Genomic DNA, 24,615 nt, shown 5'->3' on the forward strand with positions numbered 1-24,615 from the left:
AAGATGGATTGTTCCACATACCCTACGAAGAGGCAGGCATAGCTGGGGCCCATGCGGGTGCCCATGGCTACTCCTTTTGTTTGGAGAAAGTGGGAGGATTGGAAAGAAAAGTTGTTCAGGGTGAGGACCAGTTCGGTCAGTCGAAGGAGGGTGTCGGTGGAAGGGTACTGGGTGGTACGGCGGGAAAGGAAGAAGCGGAGTGCTTTGAGTCCTTCGTGATGGGGGATGGAGGTGTACAGGGATTGGATGTCCATGGTGAAGATGAGGCGTTGGGGACCGGGGAAGCGGAAATCCTGGAGGAGGTGGAGGGCGTGGGTGGTGTCACGAACGTAGGTGGGGAGTTCTTGGACTAATGGGGACAGGACCGTGTCGAGGTATGCCGAGATGAGTTCGGTTGGGCAGGAGCAGGCTGAGACGATGGGTCGTCCGGGGCAGTCAGGTTTGTGGATTTTGGGCAGGAGGTAGAAACGGGCGGTTCGGGGTTGTGGGACTATGAGGTTGGAGGCGGTGGATGGGAGGTCCCCTGAGGTGATGAGGTTATGGACGGTCTGGGAGATGATGGTTTGGTGGTGGGGGGTGGGGTCATGTTCAAGGGGACGGTAGGAGGAGGTATCTGCGAGCTGGCGTTTGGCCTCAGCGGTGTAAAGGTCAGTGCGCCAAACTACTACTGCGCCTCCCTTGTCAGCTGGTTTGATGGTGAGGTTGGGGTTGGAACGGAGGGAGTGGAGGGCTGCGCGTTCCGAGGGTGAGAGGTTGGAGTGGGTGGGGGGAGTTCCGAGGGTGAGAGGTTGGAGTGGGTGGGGGGAGTTCCGAGGGTGAGAGGTTGGAGTGGGTGGGGGGAGTTCCGAGGGTGAGAGGTTGGAGTGGGTGGGGGGAGTTCCGAGGGTGAGAGGTTGGAGTGGGTGGGGGGAGTTCCGAGGGTGAGAGGTTGGAGTGGGTGGGGGGAGTTCCGAGGGTGAGAGGTTGGAGTGGGTGGGGGGAGTTCCGAGGGTGAGAGGTTGGAGTGGGTGGGGGGAGTTCCGAGGGTGAGAGGTTGGAGTGGGTGGGGGGAGTTCCGAGGGTGAGAGGTTGGAGTGGGTGGGGGGAGTTTCCGAGGGTGAGAGGTTGGAGTGGGTGGGGGGAGTTTCCGAGGGTGAGAGGTTGGAGTGGGTGGGGGGAGACTCTCGCCCACCCTCTGACGCAATTCTTCCGCCGCCTTCGCCTCCGTGCCTTCTTCTTCAATCAAGACTCTCGCCCACCCTCTGACGACCCCTTCTCCCACCTCCAACACACCCCGTCCACCTGGACACCCCGTGCTGGCCTCCTACCTGCCCTCGACCTCTTCATAGCAAACTGCCGCCGCGATATTAACCGCTACCTGAACTCCCACACTCCCCCCACCCACTCCAACCTCTCACCCTCGGAACGCGCAGCCCTCCACTCCCTCCGTTCCAACCCCAACCTCACCATCAAACCAGCTGACAAGGGAGGCGCAGTAGTAGTTTGGCGCACTGACCTTTACACCGCTGAGGCCAAACGCCAGCTCGCAGATACCTCCTCCTACCGTCCCCTTGACCATGACCCCACCCCCCACCACCAAACCATCATCTCCCAGACCGTCCATAACCTCATCACCTCAGGGGACCTCCCATCCACCGCCTCCAACCTCATAGTCCCACAACCCCGAACCGCCCGTTTCTACCTCCTGCCCAAAATCCACAAACCTGACTGCCCCGGACGACCCATCGTCTCAGCCTGCTCCTGCCCAACCGAACTCATCTCGGCATACCTCGACACGGTCCTGTCCCCATTAGTCCAAGAACTCCCCACCTACGTTCGTGACACCACCCATGCCCTCCACCTCCTCCAGGATTTCCGCTTCCCCGGTCCCCAACGCCTCATCTTCACCATGGACATCCAATCCCTGTACACCTCCATCCCCCATCACGAAGGACTCAAAGCACTCCGCTTCTTCCTTTCCCGCCGTACCACCCAGTACCCTTCCACCGACACCCTCCTTCGACTGACCGAACTGGTCCTCACCCTGAACAACTTTTCTTTCCAATCCTCCCACTTTCTCCAAACAAAAGGAGTAGCCATGGGCACCCGCATGGGCCCCAGCTATGCCTGCCTCTTCGTAGGGTATGTGGAACAATCCATCTTCCGCAACTACACTGGCCCCACCCCCCATCTTTTTCTTCGCTACATTGATGACTGTATCGGCGCTACCTCGTGCTCCCACGAGGAGGTTGAACAGTTCATCCACTACACCAACACCTTCCACCCCGACCTCAAATTCACCTGGACAGTCTCGTACTCCTCCCTCCCCTTCCTAGACCTTTCTGTTTCTATCTCAGGCGACCGAATCAACACGGACATCTACTACAAACCTACCGACTCCCACAGCTACCTGGACTACACCTCCTCCCATCCTGCCCCCTGTAAAAACGCCATCCCATTCTCCCAATTCCTTCGTCTCCGCCGCATCTGCTCCCAGGAGGACCAGTTCAAAATACGTACAACACAGATGGCCTCCTTCTTCAAGGACCGCAATTTCCCCCCCGACGTGGTCGACGGTGCCCTCCACCGCATCTCCTCCACTTCCCGCTCCTCCGCCCTTGAGCCCCGCCCATCCAACCGCCACCAGGACAGAACCCCACTGGTCCTCACCTACCACCCCACCAACCTCCATGTACAGCGCATCATCCGCCGTCACTTCCGCCACCTCCAAACAGACCCCAGCACCAAGGATATATTTCCCTCCCCTCCCCTATCAGCTTTCCGTAGAGACCACTCCCTCCGCGACTCCCTTGTCAGATCCACACCCCCCACCGACCCAACCACCACTCCCGGCACCTTCCCTTGCAACCGCAGGAGGTGCAACACTTGCGCCCACACCTCCCCCCTCACTTCTCTCCAAGGCCCCAAGGGAAACTTCCATATCCGCCACAGATTCACCTGCACCTCCACCCACATCATCTACTGCATCCGCTGCAGCCGGTGTGGCCTCCTCTATATTGGGGAGACAGGCCGCCTACTTGCGGAGCGATTCAGGGAGCACCTCTGGGCCACCCGGACGAACCAACCCAACCAACCTGTGGCACAGCATTTCAACTCCCCCTCCCACTCCACCGAGGATATGCAGGTCATTGGACTCATCCACCGCCAAACCACAACAACCCGACGGTCGGAGGAGGAGCGTCTTATCTTCCGACTGGGAACCCTCCAACCGCAGGGGATGAACTTGGACTTCACCAGTTTCTTCATCCCCCCTCCCCCCACCTTGTCTCAGCCGGATCCTTCCAGCCCGGCACCGCCTTCCTGACCTGCAGTCTTCTTCTTGACCTCTCCGCCTCCACCCTACTCCGACCTATCACCCTCACCTTGACCTCTTTCCACCTATCACATTTCCAACTCCCCTCCTCCAAGTCCCTCCTCCCTACCTTTTATCTTCTCCTGCTGAACACTCTCTGCTCATTCCTGAAGAAGGGCCTGTGCCCGAAACGTCGAATCTCCTGTTCCCTGGATGCTGCCTGACCTGCTGTGCTGTTCCAGCAATAAAGTTTCAACTGAGTGCATACGGTTCGCTTCAATGAACAAATGGGTGCAGTTTGTTGTATTGAAGCAATGAGTTAAACTCGTGATATTCAATGAATGAGAGAATCTCAATTCATTGAATTGACACGTGCGGTTTGTGTCGTTGAATCAATGTGTTAAACTCTTGACATTGAATGAATGAGAGAAGCTCAATTCATTCAATTGACACGCGCACTTTGCCACATTGAATGATATAGTTAAGCTTGACACATTGAAAGAATGGCAGAAGCACGAATCAGTGAATTACCACATCCAGTCAGTTTCATTAAATCGATGATTCAAGATTGATTCAATTATTGAATGAATGCAGTTTGTTTAAATGAATGAAAGCGTTAAGCTCGAGACATTGAATAAACCAGGGAAGGTTTACTCAATGAATTTTCATCAAACTGCAGTTTGTTTCCTTGCATGAATGAGTTTAGTTTGACACATTGAATGAAGCGGCGAAGGTCTACTTAAAGAATTAAGAGGCCCTGTCTGTTTCATTGAATTTTTGCATGCAGCTTGTTTCAATGAATGAATGGGTGCAGTTTGTTTCATTGAATCAATGTGTAAACCTCTTGATATTGAATGAATGAGAGAAGCTCCACTCACTGAATTCACACGCGCAGTTTGACACATCGAAAGAATTGCAAATGCTCTACTCAGTGAATTAACACATCCTGTTTGTTTCAATGAATGAGTGCATGCAGTTCGTTTCAATGAACGAATGGGTGCTGTTTGTTTCATTGAAACATTGTTTCATGAAACTCATGACATTGAATGAACGAGAGAAGTTCATTGAATTGACACTGCAGTTTTTCTTATTAAAGGGAAGAGTTAAGCTTGGCACATTGAAAGAATGACAGAAGGTCTACTCAATGAATTAACATGTCCAGACAATTTCATTGAATGATTGCGTGCAGTTTGTTTGATTGAATGAATGGCAAAAGCTCTACTCTTTGAATTAATACTTCCAGTCTGTTTCATTCAATGAATGCATGCAGTTTGTTTCAATGAATGAATGCAGTTGGATACACTATTTAAATGAGTAAATTTTGTTTCTTTGAATCAATGAATAACGTTTGATTCATTTAATCACTGATTGAAGTTTGATTCAATAATTGAATGAATATAGTTTGTTTCTTTGAAAGAAAGCGTTAACTTCCCGCGATTGAATACATGAGAAAAGCGCCATTCATTGACTTAACATTTCATTGAATGAATGAGTTAAGCTTGAAACATTCAATGAATGAGTGAAGCTCTACTCGTTGAATTAAGACGTGCAGTCTGTTTCATTGAATGAATGCACGCAGTTTGTATCACTGAAATGAAAACGTGCATTTTGTTTCATTGAAATAGCACGTGCAGTCTGTTTCATTGACTCTTAAGGTTGACATCGTTACACTGAATGAATGAGATATTGACTTAACACGTTCAATTTGCTTCATTGAATGAATCAGTAAAACTTGAACCATTGAATGAATGAGAGAAGCTCTACTCATTGAATTAACACATCCATTCTGTTTACATGAGTGAACGAATGCAGTTTATTTCAAAGAATTATTGCGTGCAGGTTGTTTCTTTCAATCAATGTAAAACATTTGTTTCACTGAATTAATGATTGAAGTTTGATTCAGCGATTGCATGAATGCAGTTTGTTTCATTGAATTAAAACGTTAGGCTCGAGAAATTGAAAACAGGAGAGAATCTCTACTCATTGAATAAACACGTCCAATCTGTATCAATGAATGAATGCATGCAGTTTGTTTCAATGAATGGATGCATGCAACTGGTTTCATTGAATGAATGCCAAAAGCTCAACCCACTGGACAAGCATGTGCAATGTGCTACATTGACTGAATGAGTGCAGTTGGATTAATTAAATGAATAAATGCAGTTGGGTACACAAAATACATAAGGTAAATTTTGTTTCTTAAAATCAATGATTAACGTTTGTATCATTGAATCAATGATTCAAGATTGATTCAATTGCAGAATGCAATCAGTTTGTTTCAAGGAATCAATTCGTGTGGTTTGCTTCTTTGCATCAATGTAAAACGTTTGTTCCACTGACTCAATGATTGAAATTTTATTTAATGATTGAATGAATGTAGTTTGTTTCATTGAATTCAAACGTTAACCTCGTGACATTGAAAACGTGAGAGAAACTCTACTCATTGAATAAAACACGTCCGTCTGTATCATCGAATGAATGCATGCAGTTTGTTTCATTGAATGAATACATGGAGTTTGTTTCATTGAATGAATGGCAAAAGCTCTACTCATTGAACTAATACTTCCAAGTCTGTTTCATTGAATGAATGTATGCAGTTTCTTTCAATGAATCAATGTAGTTGGATGCACTAATTCAATGAGTTAAGTTTGTTTCTTTGAATCAATGAATAAAGTTTGTTTCATGAAATCACTGATTGTAGTTTGATTCAATAATTGAATGAATGCAGTTTGTTTCATTGAATGAAAGCGTTAATCTCTAGAGATTGAATAAATGAGAGAAGCTCCACTCATTGAATTAAAACGTGCAGTCTGTTTCGTTGAATGATTGACTTAAGCTTGTAACATTGAATGAATGAGGAAAGCTCTACTCATTGAATTAAGACGCGCAGTTTGGCACATTTCACGAATGGCAGAAGTTCTACTCAGTGAATTAACACGCCCTGTCTGTTTCATTGAATGAATGCATGCCGTTTGTTTCAAGGAATGAAGGCGTGCAGTTTGTTTCTTTGAAACGATGCAAAACGTTTGTTTCACTGAATCAATGATTGAAGTTTGATTCAATGTTTGAATGAATGCAATTTGTTTCATTGAATCAAAACGTTCAGCTCGAGATATTGAAAACATGAGAGAATCTCTACTCATTGACTAAACGCGTCCAGTCTGCATCAATAAATGAATGCCAAAAGCTCAACGTATTGGATAACGACGTATAGTGTACCACTTTGAATGAATGAGTGATTGAATGCGTGCATTTGGATTAATTAAATGAATGAATGCAGTTGGGTACACTAAAGAAATGAGTTAACTTTTGTTTCTTTAAATCAATGAATAACGTTTTTATCATTGAATCATTGATTCAAGATTGATTCAATCATTGAACGAATACAGTTTGTTTAAATGAATGGAAGCGTTAAGCTCGAGACATTGAATAAATCAGAGGAGCTCTAGCCATTGAATTAACAGCTGCGGTTCGTTTCCTTGCATGAATGAGTTAAGCTTGACACATTGTGAATGTATAGGTGAATCTCTACTTAAAGAATTAACAGGCCCTGTCTGTTTCATTGAATGAATGCATGCAGTTTGTTTCAATGATTGAATGGGTGCAGTTGTTTTCATTGAATCAATGTGTTAAACTCTTAATTCAATGAGTAGAGCTTCTCTGATTTATTCAATGTCTCGAGCTTAACGCTTTCATTCGTTGAAAGAAACTGCATTCATTCAATAATTGAATCATTTGATTCAATGATGCAAACGTTATTCATTGATTGAAAGAAACAAAACAACTCGTTTATTCGTGTATTCAACTGCATTCATTCATTTAATTAATCCAAACGCACTCATTAATTCAATATAACACACTGCATGTGCTTATCCAATGAGTTGAGCTTTTGCCATTCATTCAATGAAAAAAACTGCATGCATTCATTCATTGAAACAATCTGCATGCATTCATTCAAGGAAACAGATTGGGGGATTAATTCCATGAGTAGAACTTCTCTCATTGATTCAAGGTTTCAAGTTTTACTGATTCATTCAATGAAGAAAATTGAACGTGTTAAGTCAATGTGCAGAACTTCTCTCATTCATTCAGTCTAACGATTTCAAACCTATGATTCAATGAAACAAACTGCAAACATTATTTCAATGAAACAGACTGCACGTATTAATTCAATGAGTGGAGCTTTTGCCATTCATTCAAATGAAGCAAACTGCACGTTTTCACTTCAGTGAAACCCACTGCATGCATTCATTCAATTAAACAGACTGTACGTCCTAATTCAATGTGTTTCACTCATTCAGTCAATGTTTCAAGCTTAAACTCATTCATTCAATGAAACAGACTACACCTCTTAATTCAATGAGTGGAGCTTCTCTCATTTATTCAATCACTGGAGATTAACGCTTTCATTCAATGGGACAAACTGCATTCATTCAATCATTGAATCAAACTTCAATTGAATTTAATGAATCAAACGTTAATAATTGATTCAAAGAAACAAACATGACTCATTTAATTAGTGTATCCAACTGCATTCATTCATTGAAACAAACTGCATGCATTCATTCAACGAAACAGACAGGGCTTTTTACTTCACTGAGTAGAGCTTCTGCCATTCTTTCAATGCGCCAAGCTTAACTCATTCATTCAATCAGACAAACTGCACGTGTCAATTCAATGAGTTGAGCTTCTCTCATTCGTTCAATGTCACGAGTTGAACACATTGATTCAATGAACAAACTGCACTTAATCGTTCATTGAAACAAACTGCATTCATTCAATCATTGATTCAAGCTTCAATCATTGATTCAGTGAAACAAACGGTTTACATTGATTCAAAGATACAATCTGCACGCATTCATTCCTTGAAACAAACGGCATGCATTGATTCAATGAAACAGACAGAGCGTGTTAATTCACTGAGTAGAGCTTCTGCCATTCTTTCAATGTGCCAAACTGCACGTGTGATTTCAGTGAGTAGAGCTTATCTCATTCATTCAATGTCAATAGTTAAACACATTGATTCAATGAACAATCTGCACCCATTCATTCATTGAAACAAACAGCATACATTCATTCAATGAAACAGACAGGGCCTGTTAATTCTTTAAGTAAAACTTCGCCTATTCATTCAATGTGTCAATCTTAACTCATTAATGCAAGGAAACAAACCGCAGGTGTTAATTCCAATGAGCTTCTGTGATTTATTCAATTTCTCGAGCGTAATGCTTTCATTCATTTAAACAAACTGCATTCATTCTATAATTGAATTATTATGAATCATTGATTCAATGATACAAACGTTATTCATTGATTTAAAGAAATAAAACTTAACTCATTTATTCAGTGTACCCAACTGCATTCATTCATTTCATTAATTTAACTGCATTCATTCATTCAATGTAACACAGTGCACGTGCTTTTCCATTGAGTTGATCTTTTGCAATTCATTCAACGAAACAAACTGCATGCATTCTCTATATTAGACACAAGAACTGCTGTTCTCTCTGTTATACACAGGAACTGCTGGTGTCCATATTATGCACAGATAATATTATGAACGGTAGGATTCTTAATAAGGTGGAGGAGCAGAGGGTTATTTTGGTCTATGTTCATAGATTTTTGAAAGTTACCACTCAGGTGGATAGGAGAAAGTGAGGTCTGCAGATGCTGGAGATCAAAGTTGAAACTTTATTGCTGGAACAGCACAGCAGGTCAGGCAGCATCCAGGGAACAGGAGATTCGACGTTTCGGGCACAGGCCCTTTCCTGAAGAAGGGCCTGTGCCCGAAACGTCGAATCTCCTGTTCCCTGGATGCTGCCTGACCTGCTGTGCTGTTCCAGCAATAAAGTTTCAACTCAGGTGGATAGAGCTTGTAAGAAGGCCTATGGCGTATTAGCGTTCATTAGCAGATGGATTGAATTCATGAGTCGTAAAGTGATGTTACAGCTGTACAGGACCTTGGTTAGGCCACATTTGGAGTACTGTTTGCAGTTCTGATCGCCTCACTTTAGGAAAGATGTGGAAGCTTTGGAGAGGGTGCAGAGAAGATTTACCAGGATGTTGCCTGTAATGGAGAATAGGTCTTACGAGGATAGGTTGAGAGTGCTAGGCCTTTTCTCATTGGAATGGCGAAGGATGAGGGGTGACTTGATAGAGTTTATAAGATGATCAGTGGAATAGATAGAGTAGACAGTCAGAAATGTTTATCCCCGGGTACAACAGAGTGTTACAAGGGAACATAAATTTAAGGTGAAGGGTGGAAGGTATAGGGGGGATGTCAGGGGTCAGTTCTTTACCCAGAGAGTGGTGGGGGTATGGAATGCGCTGCCTGTGCGAATGGCAGAGTCAGAATCATTGGTGACCTTTAAGCGGCAATTGGCTAGTTACATGGATGGTTGCTTAAGCTAGGACAAATGTTCGGCACAACATCGTGGGCCGAAGGGCTTGTTCTGTGCTGTATTGTTCTATGTTCTATGTAATGCTATTCTCTATATAATGCACAAGGACTGCTGTTCTCTATATTAGACACAGGAACTGCTGTTCTCTGCATTAGACACAGGAACTATTTTTTTCTCTATAATAGACAGAGGGACTGCCGTTCTCTATAATAGACAAAGGGACTGTTCTCATATTATACACAGGGACTGCTGTTCTCTGCATTATACGACGTGACTGCTGTTCTCTATATTTTCACGGTGACTGCTGTTCTCTCTATTAAACACAAGGACAACTGTTCTGTTTATTGTACACAGAGACAACAGTGTATGGTTCTCTATACCATACACTGCTGTTCTTGAGAATAGACACAACGACTGCTGTAATGCATATTATAAAGAGCGACTGCTGTTTTCTATATTATACACAATGACTGCAGTTCTCTGAATTTTACACAGGGACTGTTGTTCTCTATCTTATACACAGAGTCTGCTGTTTTATTTACAATACACAGGTTCGGCTGTTCTCTGTATTATACATGCGAACTGCTGCGGTCTGTATTTAAAACAGACAGTTCTCTTCTCTATATTGTACACAGGGACTGCCGTTCTCTTTATTTTATCCATTGGCTGTTTTTCTCTATATTGTGCGCAGTGACTGTGGTTCCCTACATTAGACACACGGACTCGTTCTCTAAACTATTCACAGAGACAGCTGTTCTCTGTATTGTGCACAGGGACAGCTGTTCTCTATATTATATACATGGACAGCTGTTCTCTGTATTATACACAGGGTCTCATGCTCTCTCTGTATTAAACGCAGCATCTGCCGTTCTCTGTTGCACAGACAAGGGCTGCTATTCTCTATATTATACACAGGGAATGCAGATATCTACATTATACGCAGGGACTGTTGTTCTCTTCATAAGGGACAAAGACTGCTATTCTCTGTATTACACACAGGGACTGCTGTTTTGTACATTAGACACAGGAACTGCTGGTGGGTTCTCTGGCACTGAGCCTGACACTATGGCCTAGAAGGGCAGGGGGCAGAATAGAAAAGCGCTAGTAGTAGGAGACTCGATTGTTTGGAGAATTGACAGGAGGTTTCTGAAAACACAGCCAGAAATCGTGTTACATATTGGCACCAATGATATAGCCAGGAAAGGATTGACGATAAAGAAAGTGATTTCAGGGAGTTAGTGTGGAAGCTGCAGAACAGGACGAGCAGAGTAGGGTTCTCGGTTTTACTATCGGTTCCATTTAGATAGCGAGTCGAGGAACAGAGAGCGGGCGCAGCTTAACACGTGGCTGGGAAGATGGTGTAGGAGGGAGGGCTTCAGATATCTAGATAAATGGGATGCCTTCTGTGGAAGGTGGGATCTGTACATGAAGGACGGGTTGCAACTGAACTGGAAGGGGACCAATGTCCTGGATGGAAGGTTTGCTTGAGTGATTCAGGAGGGTTTAAAGTAGTATGGGGGGGGGGGCTGAACCTAAGCTATATACCAGTGCTGAGAGTTGATCACACACAATCACACACACACATACACAATCACACACACGTACACTCCCTGTCTTAAACATATTCAGGTAAAACCTATTTTTCCTTTCTAACGCACATACACAAGAAGGCACAGAATCTGTCTCTCTCACACATGCACACATTGTCTCTCTCTCACACACACTGTAACACGTTATCCCTTCCCCTTCTCTTTCTTTCACACGCACACACACTTACACCAATGGCACAGTGTGTGTTGTCACACGCGCAGACACAGTCTCTCTCTTTTTTCTCTCTCACACACACGCACATTTTCTCCCTCCCTTACACAGAAACACAGAGACACACTCTCTATCTCAGTCTCTCTCTCTCTCTCTCTCTCTCTCAGACACACAGAGGTATCATCTCTATCTCTCTCTCTCACTTTCAATACACAGACACGCACACAAGACACAGTGTCTGTGTCTTACACACAAACGCATACACACAAACCTACACGCAGGCACTTTGTCTCGTTCTCTCCCTCCCACAAACACACATACATAGTAGTATTGTCGCCCTCTAACACAAACGCACCAGTTGGGAAAGGGTGCGCTCTCTCTCTCTCTTTCTCTCTTTCTTTCTCCCTCACGTGCACACACATAATTAGACAGAGTCATTTTTGCTCTCCCTGTCATGCACCCACACAGGAACATTATCTCTCCCTTAAAACATAAAAAGTGCAATGGATGCAGGCACAATCTTTCTCTTTTTCTCTAGCACACATCGACACACACAGTATATCTTCCTCTGTCAAACACTTTCAGGTGATGTCTCTCTCTGTATGTCTGACACAATGCACAGGAAGACACAGGGTCTGCCTCTTTCTCTTTCCTCTCTCTTACGCACACGCACAAATTGTCTCTCTCTCTCTCTCTCTCTTACCCTAACACATACACAAAACATATTTTCTCTCTCTCACACACACACACAAACATACACACAAACACAGACGGCAAAACATTGTTCCACCCCCTCGCTCTCTCACTCACACACACACACACACGCGTGCGCGCGCGTATACACAAATACACATACACATATGTGTAATGTATTCTCACTCTCTGTCACACACACGGATGCAGGCTCTCTCTTACAGGCAGACACACAGACACGCTCACAGGCAATCTGTGTCTCTCTCTCAAACACATGCATGTTCTATCTCTCTCTCTCATCTCTCTCTCTCACACACACACAGAAGTACAGCAGCATAGTATCCCACCCTCTCTCCCTGACACACATTCACCAATTGCCACCGTGCAGTCTCACAATTAGTCAAAGTGTCTCTTTCGCTTTTTCACACGGGCACCAAGGCACAGTGCCTCTTGTTCTCTCATGCAGTAACAAAGAATCAGAATTTTTCTCTCCGTCTCTCTCTCTCTCATACACACACAGACACAGGCACAATCTTCCTCTCCCTTACGCACACACACACATATGCATAACGTGTCTTTCTCTCTGTCACACACACGGATGCAGGCACAGACTCATGCTCTCTCGCAGCTCATGGGCACTGTGTATCTCCCTTTTTCAAATACGCACATAGACAGGCATCGTGCTCTCACCCACACATGCACAGTGTCTCTTTTTCTCTCACATACACGCACTCACAGATACAGTCACCATCTCTCTTTCTTTCTCTATCTCTCTCTCTCTAACCCACAGACACATATTCACGCACACGTTATATATCTCAGTCAGTCTGACACACACGGATGCAGGCACAGTCTCTCTCTGTCTCATAGACGGACACACAAACAAGTTTACAGGTGCAGTTTATCTCCCGCTCTCAAACACATTCAGGTAAAGTCTCTCTCTCTGCCTGACACACATGCACAAGATGGCAAAGAGTCTGTCTCTCTCTCGCTCCCTTCTCGCTGTCTCTCTCTCTCACATACATATGGTAACGCATTATCCCTACCATCTCTCTATCTCTCTCACACACACACAGACATACACACCAATTGGCACAGTGTGCTTAGTCACACACGCAGGCACAGTGACTCTCTCTCTCTCTGTTTGTTTCTCTCTCTGTCATACGTATACGCACAGGCACAGTGACTCATTCCTTCCCACAGAAACACAGAGGCACAATCTCTGCCTCTGTATCGCTCTCCAGCACACAGAGGTATCACTCTGCCTCTCTTTCACTTTCACACACACATGCAGACACAGCCAGACACATGCACACACACATGTACAAGCACAGTGTATCTTTTTCTCATAGAAACGAACAGACATGAACAATGCCCCTCCTTTTCTCTCTCTCTATCTCTCTCACACACAGAGACACATATAAAACACCGACACACATAATGTGTCTCACTTTCTCTTTCATACACGCATGCAGGCACAGTGTCTCTCTCAGATACAGTCACAGATACGCAGGTGAACAGACAAGAACAATGTTTCTCTCAGTTTAGATTAGCGTGGTGCTGGTAAAGCACAGCAGGTCAGGCAGCATCGTGCTCCTCGGATTAGATTAGCGTGGTGCGTTTCCAGCACCACGCTAATCTAATCTCTGGTTTCCAGAATCTGCAGTCTTCACTTTTGCTAGTGTATCTCTCAACTGCCCTCACGTAGCGACAGGCACAATATTTCTCTTTCTCTATCTCTCTCTTTCAGACGCAAGCTCACACACAGATGCACACAGACAGACCTCGGAAAAATGTATCCATCCTTCAAACATATTCAGGTAAACTCTCTCTCTCTCTCTCTCTGTCTGACAACATATTCAGGAAGGAATGTCTGCGGTCTCTCTCTCTATCACACACAGGCACACACACACTCACAAGCGCACATGCAGGCACTTTCTCTCTCACTCACACACACTCGCACACATGCACACTGTCAAAGATTGTTTCTCCTACATGCACATGCAGACACATTCATTCTCTCTCTCACACACACACACACATACGCACATACACACACGCACAGGCACATTTTCCCTCTCCCTGTCCTACACAACCGTTCTTCAAACGAAATATTTTGTGAGAGAGTAGTTTTGTCACATGGATATTGTTCCTGTGTTATGAGCAGAAGGAGGCAAAAACAGGAGGAGTCGGGAGAGAGCAAGACAGGGTGTGAGTGGGTGTGAGACATGGAGGGAGGGAACAGGAGTGGAAGGGGAATTCCGCCGAGGCCAGATCAGAGTATGTGACCCAAAGTTGAAAGGAATGACAGCAGGACTTAGGCTCAACTCCTGAGGTCGGATCCGGTAACCCTCCCGTTCCTTGTGGAGCAAGGCTTTGCGCTCAGTCTCTCTCCTTCTAGTTCAGCTTCTTCAGCACAGAGACAAATAACAATGCAATACATTGTTGTGCTTGGCACAGTTTAGTCAGTTTTAAAATAAATTATTTCCGAAGTGAAGTTATTGATGTAGTTAGTCGGATCATGGCTTATCTCACCCCCACCTGAGTTGAAAGAAACATGGAAATTTGTCCCTGTGACCTTCTGTGGGATAAGAGTTGACAAATTAGGACTGCACTCAATCTGTTACCATTGGGAAAGCCTGCATCATTTCTGAAACAGTGAACTGAAAGAGAAAATCCTGAATGATTAATGAATGGAATTAATTCAGTGATGAACTTCGATAAATGGATGTCTCAGTACATTTTTCAGCTGCTTTCTGAGCTTATCTGGGGCACGGTACATATCGAGCTGCATTTGAAATCCTATTTTCAGAAAAAGGGATGTCAATGTACAGTCCGATGCCCAACCCAGTGCATCCAGTACCAGAGAGAAAACCCCATTAAGCCTACTACACAGTATGAAATTGGCTGAGATTACAAACAGTAAAATGGTGGATTTTTCTTTCGATTTTGCATTTCTGTGTGACACTGATCGTTCCCATTGGTGTGAGCCCAGAGGCTCCTAAGAGCTCTGCTGGTCACTAAGTGGATTGAGGGGAAGTGGGAGAGCCTGGGTTGGAATGTGGTGGAGGAACTCCATTGTGACCCAGACACGGGATAGTAGAACAGCGATTAAATAAATATTATTTGACGCTACACATAACCAAGGGATGTCCCCAGCTTATACTGAGCTGTGAGTGTATATTAGCAGAAAAATAGCTTAACATCGTCACTGTTCCCAGAACCACAGCCGCCGTTTCCTCACTGTAACGTTTACTTTTCGGCTTCTGGCAGCGAATGGCTACAAATCATTCAAACAAAAACGATGCTGTAGACTTCAGAAGGCCATTGAATAGCTGCCGCACAGGAGGCTGCTGAATGAGACAAAGGCCCATCATGTCATTGGATGGATAAAAGATTGATTGTCTGGCAGAAGGCACAGTTGGAATAAAGGTTTCCTTCTCAGGGTGAAAGTAGGTGACCAGTGATGTTCCACAAGGGCCAGTTTTAGAACCACAACTTTTCACTTTATATGTTAATGATCTGGATGAGGAAATAAGGGAATTCTGACTAAGCTTTCAAAAGATAAAAGATAGGTGGAGGGTCATCAAATTGTGAGGAATCAGGTCGTCGTCTGAAAGATTTATAGATGTTAATAGAGTGAGCAAAGAAGTGGAAAATGGAATAGGACTTGGGGAAGTTTGAGATCATGCATTTTGGTATGAAGAAAAGGGGAATGAACTACTTTAAAAAGTGGGGAAGAATGTCAGAATTCTGAAGTGTGAAGGGATTTGAGAATCCTAGTCGAGGGTTCTTCTGAGTTAAAGTTGCAGGATGAGTCAGTATTTAGTAAGGCAGGTTTGATATTGTCACTCATCACGACCAGACTGGAATATAAGAGCAAGGATGTACTTCTCAGGCCTTAGAAGGCTCTGGTCAGGTCATATTTCGAGTTTTGTGAGCAATACTGGGACCCGTACCTGAGGGAGATATATTGGTCCAGGAGAGTTTAACCAGAATAATTCCAGGAATGAGGAACGTTTGAAGACTCTGGAACGACACTCGATGGAGCTTAGAAGGATGATGGGGAGATCTGAGTGAAACGGACAGAATAATGAACGGCCTGGACAGAATCGATGTCAGGATGATATTACAATTGGCAGGAGAGATGAGGAACCATATACATAGCCTGAGAGTAAACAAAGAGTCCTTTGGGTCCTTTTATAATTGGCAGGCGGCAAATAGTGGGGTACAGAAAGACACGGTGGTCGGAGCCTATACATTCACAATATGTATTAAAGATTTGGATGGGGAGCAAATGCAACAACTCAAAGTTTGCAGATGGTAAGAGGTTAAATGGGAGGGTGATCGGTGACGAGGGTGCTTGAATCCTTCAACGCACTCTGGACATGTTGTGTGAATGGGCAGATCAATGAGAAATGCAGTATTATTTTGATAAATGTGAAAAAAATCGTTTTGGAAATAAAAACAAGAAGGCAAGATATTATCTGATTAGATTACTCAGTGTGGAAACAGGCCCTTTGGCCCAACAAGTCCACACCGACCCGCCGAAGCATAACCCTCGCAGACCCATTCTCCTACATTTACCCCTTCACCTATTACTACGGGCAATTTAGCATGGTCAATTTTACCTAGCCTGCACATTTTTTTAATTGTGGGAGGAAACCGGAGCACCCGGAGGTGGGCCCACGCAGACACCGGGAGAATGTGCAAACTCCACACAGAGGGTCGCCTGAGGCGGGAATTAAACCCGGGTCTCTGTTGCTGTGAGTCAGCAGTATTAACCACTGTGCCACCGTGCCGCTCTGACTGGCTGTAAATTCAGAGAGGGGAGGATGCAACGGTTGCTGGATGTCCTTGTGCAACAGTCACTAATGTTGAGCATGCAAGTGATAAATAAGTGACACGATGAGTCGGCCTTCATTGCGAGAGGTTTCGAGTACAGCAGCAGGAATGTGTTGTAGACGTTATAAAAGGCCTTGGTGTGACCACGCCAGAATATAGTGTGCGGTTTTGGGCTCCATTTTTGAATACAATATTCTCTGGCTCTCAATGGAGTACAGGAAAGGTTTGCCACCTTGATTCCGGGGGATGTCGGGAATGATGTACGAGGAGAGATTAACGAGATTAGGTTTGTTTTTGCTGGAGGTCACACGAATGAGTGGGAAATCACATAGAAACTTATACAATTCTAACAGGGCTAACAAATGGATAGATGCAGGGCAAATGTTCCCGATGGCTGGTGCGTCCACACCCATGGGTCACAGTATGTACCTGAGCTGGGCTCTTTTTGGGAGAGGTGAGGAGACATTTCTGTACCCAAATAGTAATGACATGGTGAAATTCATTACTACACGAAGTAGTTGAGACTAAAATATTGAATGTATTCAAGGGTGGCTAGGTGTAGCACTTGGGGAAGATGGGAAAAAGCTTATGGGAAGTAAGCAGGATTCGGCTATTGAATTGGATGACCGGCCATGGTCGTGGCGAGTGGTGGAGCAGGCTTGAAGTCCGAATAGCCTTCCCCTGCTCACGTCCTCGATGTTTTTGCATTTCTATGTGAAGTGATGACTCTTCAGAACGGAGATAAGAAGGTAGATCTTTAGCCAGAAATGGCGAATCTCATGATTTCATTGCCATGGAAGGCCGAGGAGAAAAGATTCAGTTACATTTAAAGCAAAAATAGATAAATCCTTGATCGCCATGTGGATCATAGATTACAGGGAGAAAACAGAAAAAATGAAGTTGTCAAACCTATCAGCCATGATTGAATGGCAGAGCAGACTCGATGTTCTGCATTTCTGCACCTATGACTGATAGTCTTACGATGTTATGACGGTGAACCACGTAGAAAAGCCAGTATAAAAAAGGACGGTGTGGATATTACACACGTGGATGTACCGCGGGAAATGAAAATATTCTAAATAAACAATGGGAGAATATCTCAGCAACAGGTTGAGATTAATGATCGGTAGATTCGCCACATCCATGGCTACCAGGTAAAGGCTGAAAGATGGGGAAAATCTACAACCATTATGAAGCAGGACGAAGATCATTACTGCATTATCTGTGAGGACAATAAACGAACAAAGTATACACCAGCCTCGAGGCAAAATTACCAATTGGATTAAGGACACAGTGATAATTTCAGATATGCTCAAAGATTTTTTTAAATAATTGGAGCAGAAATAACAAATAATTTAAGTTCTGAATTACTGCCACAAATGCTTTTCCAGTCGTTTATGTTCTTGTCCATCACTGAATAATTCCTCATGCCTTTGTACAGATAGTGGCAGAGAGTCAAAACCATCAGGGATTCAGTCTTGGAGGAAAAGAGGGAAGACAACACCATACAAACTGACAACACCATCAACACACACACACACACACACACACACACACACACACACACACACACACACACACACACACACACACACACACACACACACACACACACACACACACACACACACACACACACCTGACATGGACATGGTGCAATGTGGAAATGGTTCGTCCTTCGAAAGTTTTCCTGACAAACAGTGAACACATTAAAGAGGATGTTTTTTGAAATTATATGGAAGCAACTACGAGTAGGCCACTCTATAAGGAGATTAGATTAAATTTATTGCACTTTCTTTAACTTGTAATGTTTAGTGAATTGCTCTTACAAATAATCTTACATAAGCAAAAGGATTGAAAAGTCTTCAAGTAGACTCGCAGAATGTGGCATTTTATCACTGAAAAAAATGAGTGACAGGAGTAGGGAGCGGGCGGGAGAGAGGTTTAAGCTCACCTTTTAATGATTCACACCAAAAGCGAAAGAGTCCCAATGCACAGAAATGCAGAGACAGAGATACAAGCATGCACATAACACACCCGCACAGATAGACACACATACAGACTCAAACAGACATATTTGGATATGCTTAAGTCGACAGATACAGATAAAATTGCAGATACATACTTGGACACAAAAGGCAAGTAAGTTCATAGAGTTAGACAGCATGGGAAAAAACCCGTTGGTCCATAAAGTGCATGCTAACCATGATCCCAAACCAAAATAATCCCACCTGTTCGCTCTTTGCTCATGCTTTTCCAAACATTATTTTATTCATGTACCAAGTGTCGTTGAAAATAAATTACCTTTATGCACATCTACCTCTTCCACAGAAAGTTCATTCCTCTACGAACCACACGCTGTATCAATAAAATATGCCCCTCATGTGTCCTTGTCAGGTGTACTCGATAACTCTGAGGAAAGTGATTGCTGAGCCCCTTGCTGAGATATTTGTATCATCGATACCCACGGGTGAGTTGCTGGAAAAATGGAGGCTGGTTAATGTGGTGCCATTGATGAAGAAAATGGGAAGGAAAAATGAGGGAACAATAGGCCGGTGAGTATGACATTACAAGCGGGCAGGTTCTGAGGGACGGTAATGATATGCATTTGGAAAGTTAAAGACTGATTAGGAATGGTCAGCATTTCTTTGTGCTGACGTAAATCATGTAGGGCGTTGGATGTGGTGTGTATGAATTTCGAAAAGTTATTCAACAAGCATCCTCATGGTAGACTGGTTAGCAAGGTGAACTGACATTGGATAAAGGAAGAACTAACTATTTGATTACAGGATTGCCTTTAAAGTAGGTGGTCGACGTTGGTGGTGGAGGGTTGTTCTTGAGATTTGCGGCCTCTGACCAGTGGTGTGCCACATGATTCGGCGCTAAGCCCATTTATTTGTCATTTAGGTACATGACTTGGATGTGAACATAAGAGTAATATTTAATACGTTTACAGACGACACCAAAATTGAACTGATTAACCCAGAGTGCAACAGTATCTTGCTTAGATGGGCCAATAGGCTGAGGAACAGCAAATATACTTTCATTGAGGTAAATGATAGGTGCTGAATTTTGGAGAGAAGTATCAGGGCAGGACTTATACACTTAGTCGCAAGATCCGAGATAGTGTTGCTGAAAACAAAACACATTGAAGTGTAGTTTCATAGTTGGTTGAAATTGGAGCTGATGGTTGATAGGATAGCGAAGAAGGCTTTTGACATGCTTATCTGTATTGGTCATTGCATTGACCATAATGGTTGGGAGGTCATGTTCAGGCTGCACAGCGCATTGCTTTAGATTAGATTACTTACAGTGTGGAAACAGGCCCTTCGGCCCAACAATTCCACACCGACCCGCCGAAGCGCAACCCACCCAGACCCATTCCCCTACATTTGCCACTTTACCTAACACTACGGGCAATTTAGCATGGCCAATTCACCTGACCTGCACATTTTTGGGACTGTGGGAGGAAACCAGAGCACCCGGAGGAAACCCACGCAGACACGGGGAGAATGTGCAAACTCCACACAGTCAGCCGCCTGAGTCGGGAATTGAACCCGGGTCTCTCGTGCTGTGAGGCAGCAGTGCTAACCATTGTGCCACCGTGCCACCACCCGGCTCGAAGGAGCCTCAGCTGCTTTTTGGAAAGAGTGAGCATTCACACGCAACAACGCTTTCAGGACACATTGGCACACGCCCTTCCCCGTCTGCAACGAGTCAGCCGTCTCCCTGCTGTGTTGCGGCTGACGGCCATCAGGGTGCCTTTTTTCAACACAAACGCATGAATGCACTTTGTGCATTTGTCAGGCCACTTTCGGAAATTGGTTTTCAGCTCTGATCCTCCCCCATAGGAAGAATGCTGTGAACCTTGAAAGGCTTCAGAAAGGATATACATGGATCTTGCCAGAGTTGGAGCTGAACACGATGGAGATATTTTCCCTGGTGCGTCAGAAGATGAGGGGTGACCTTAGAGTTTTATAAAATCACGAGGGATGTGGGTAGATTGAATTACCAAGTTCGTTTCCACATGGTAGTAAGTCCAAAACTATAAGACTAAAGTTTAAGACGAGAGGGGAAAGATTTAAACTTGATCTAAGGAGCATTTCTTTCATGCAGAGGATGGTGTGTCTGCAGAGCGAGCTGCAGAGACAGTGGTGGAGTTTGGTATAATTACCACATTTAAATACATTCGGGTTGGTATACGAGGAGGGAGAATTTAGACAGATATGGGACAAAAGCTGGCAATTGGGACTAGATTAATTTCGGATATCTGAGCGGCATGGAGACGTTTGATTGAAGTATCCATTTCCATGCTCTGCAGCCTAGGGGTCTATTTAGTTGTAGAAATGCTTCCTGCTCATCTTAAAACTGCACCTCAGAATAGAAATATTCCAAGCCAGGAAAATAAACATTGCCATTCAGTGTCATCTATACTCCTCACTGTTTTAGAAACCTCTAAATAATCACCTCTTAACCTCCTCAATTCCATTGGAAAAGGTCTCAGACTAAATAGCCCCTCCTTTTTAACTCAAATTCTTCGTCCCTGGCAACACCCTGTTGGATCTTTTTCTCAACCATCTCTATATTAATAATATCCTCCCTATTAGAGGAAAAGACCTGCGCACACTCCTCCAGTAAACCTCTCACGAAAGTTCTGTGCAACCTGAAAATAACGCTCCAACTCCTGTATTCACAGTTCTGAGCAATGAAAGCAACCAAGCTAAACGTCTTCTTACCTACCCTGCCTCCATGTGACGCAAACTTTAAGCAAATTATGAACTTGAACCCCGAACTGTCTCTGTCCTGCAATGCTACCCATGGCCAGTCATCTAATTGTATATGTTCTCCCCATGTTTGTTTTAGAAAAATGCAATACTTTGCATTTATACAATTTAATCCCCATCTATCACCCTGAGGACCGCTTCCCTGCTGCCTATCGTTTCAAAAGACGGTCCAACATCGAGGAGGCCTACGAAACCTGACCTTGATTTTCACAAATGCTCTGAGGTTAGCTTGTCTTGTTCGGGCAGGATAAGGAGGGAGTAGATTGCAGATTCATCGAGTGGAGAGGAGAAGTTGGAAAGTAAACAAAAACTGTGTGTCATTTCATGATTTTAGGAAGAGTGCTGTCGCACATTGCAGGCAGAAAATAATGATAAAATTCTGCACCCGGAACTTTTCTTCGTCTCTGGTAAGTGTACCTGTTCATGATCCCTCAGATAGTTTGTCTGCTAGAGTTATTTCCATAATATTTCAGACGACAGATAATACTATTTATCTGGAAATCATCGCTAAACAATTAAAGATATTAAAGAAACTAAACTCAACATTCTTCATTTGAGAAGAATTCCTTGCATCTTTTAACAATGTAATTATTTTAACTGTGTAATTCACTGAAGTTAAACAGTTGTCAATGAAACCATGTCGAATTGAAAGTTAATCTGATCACCGTCTCCGTCTTGTGTAATGAGCAGCGCCCATGTCTCTGAACTAGAGCTCTACATTCGATTCCAGTCCCAGATATTGTTTCACTAATTCTGAATTAGAGGTCTGGATTCAAGCTCTGCGTGCCGTTGAGATGTGTCAAGTTTTGTCAGAAGAGTTTAGTGAACAAATACAGAGAAGAATAATATTGCAGTTTTCAGGTTTATTGCCGAATAATGGTGTTGTCCCTACCCAGAGCCAAAGCGATAGTTTCAAATCCCACAGAGGTGTTTCATAATAATTCTGAACATGTTGATTAAGAAGATTTAAGAATTGTGACGTGATGAAGAAGGAAAAGGAATAAGTGTTGAATGTCAGAATGTAGGCCCGGGATGACTGAAAGGACAGCCAATCCGAGAGCACAAATTTAAAGTGAGAGGGGTGCAATTTAAAAGGGACCTAATGTGCAACGTTTCCACAGTGAGGGCGATGCATTCATGGAATCGTCTGCCAGAGGAAAAGATGAATGTTTGTCCAACTGTTCTTAAAAACCTCGGGATGGGTGTATAAATGACAAGCATTTAGAGGGATATGAGCCAAATATTTGCAAACTAAACAAAATTAATTCCGAATATCTGTTTGGCACGAACGAGTTGGACTAAAGGGCCTGCTGTACAACTCAATGATCTATTGATTCAATTGATCAAGATCGCTTTGTAATCTTCTCTAAACCTCCTCACTGTCAACGATTGAACTAAACTTGGCGTCATCCGCAAATTTCCTAAGCATGTCTACAATAAGTCTCATCTAATTATTCATATAAATGACAACTAAAAGTGGACACAAAACCAATTTCTCTGGACAAACGTTGGCCACAAGTCTCCAGTCCAAAAGCCAACTGTCCTCGACTACCCCCTGTCTCCTGCCATTAAGTAGAAGTACACAGACACACAGACACACAGAGAGAGAGAGAGAGAGAGAGAGAGAGAGAGAGAGAGAGGGAGGCAAAAAACACAGTGCTGAATTTAAGACATGGGTGGATAGGGTTTGATTAATAGGGATTCAAGAGGAACAGTGAGAAGGCAGGAGAATTATGTTAAGAAACATCAGCCGTGATCGAACAACAGAGCAGACTCGATTTTCCAAATGGCTGAATTCACTCCAATTTTTGCACTCTATGTTCTTAAGGTACTGGGAATGTCTTCCTAAGAGTGCAGTGGAGGTTGAGGTTTATGTTATAATGCCTCCACACTGCTGCCATACAACAGTAGTCTGTATTTTCCCCAGCACCCATACGTGTGCGTACGTTTCAGGCACAGTGAGAACACCAGCTATATAAACAATTTTATTAATAATCTACCACGAGAAAAGACACCCATGTGGCAAAGGAATGAGTAAATGATAAAGCCACAACGGGCAAAGTCTCTGTGAAAAATAAAGTGATGGTAGGGTATGCAATGCGTCACAAAAGAATTGCACGGTCGAAAACAGCCTGATGTTGTTTTGAAATTAAGTTGATTTAATTTTCCTTAGTGCCTTTTTGACAGAGTATGCTGTTATTCAATTGGAAACTGGCAGACAGTTAAGGGAAAGGTAGGCTTCGAGTTGTGAATGGTTGCTATTTAATGTTCACGTTTAGAGATAAACAATAATTTGTTGACATTTTCTTGTAATATTGGGATTTGGAAGTTCTCTGTCACTAATATTTCAACAGATTACGAGGCGAGGTGATCTTTTCTGGATGTTTGGTTGAATTAATAGAAGTGTTCTCTGCCATGTATTATCAGTTTGGGGGCTCGTCCAGATTTCGATATATTTGGACAGGTTTAGACAGATCCAGTTTGAGACTTGAACAGATTTAGAGTGAAACAGCAAGGTTTCTTGGACTCCTTCTGTGGACGTAATGGTTACAAAGCCCATGCAACCTCCCTTCTTCCTCATACAGCTAAGGAAATTTGACATAACTTCGAATACACTTGCCAACTTTTCTGGCTGCGCCATCGAGAGGATTCTGCCTGGGTGTATCACTACCTGGTAAGGCAACTGTACCATTCAAGATCGGAGACAGTGATAGAGGGTGGTGAACTTGGCCTGGTGAATCATAAAGGTCAACCTCCCATCTATAGAATCCATCTACCAAGCCCGCTGTCAAGGAAAGGTCGCCAGCATTCTCAAAGGTGCATCCCACCATGGTAATGC

The sequence above is a fragment of the Chiloscyllium plagiosum genome, unplaced genomic scaffold (assembly GCF_037043375.1).
Source record: "Chiloscyllium plagiosum isolate Xiang-an unplaced genomic scaffold, Cpla_swu_hap1 HiC_scaffold_51, whole genome shotgun sequence".
Taxonomy (NCBI): domain Eukaryota; kingdom Metazoa; phylum Chordata; class Chondrichthyes; order Orectolobiformes; family Hemiscylliidae; genus Chiloscyllium; species Chiloscyllium plagiosum.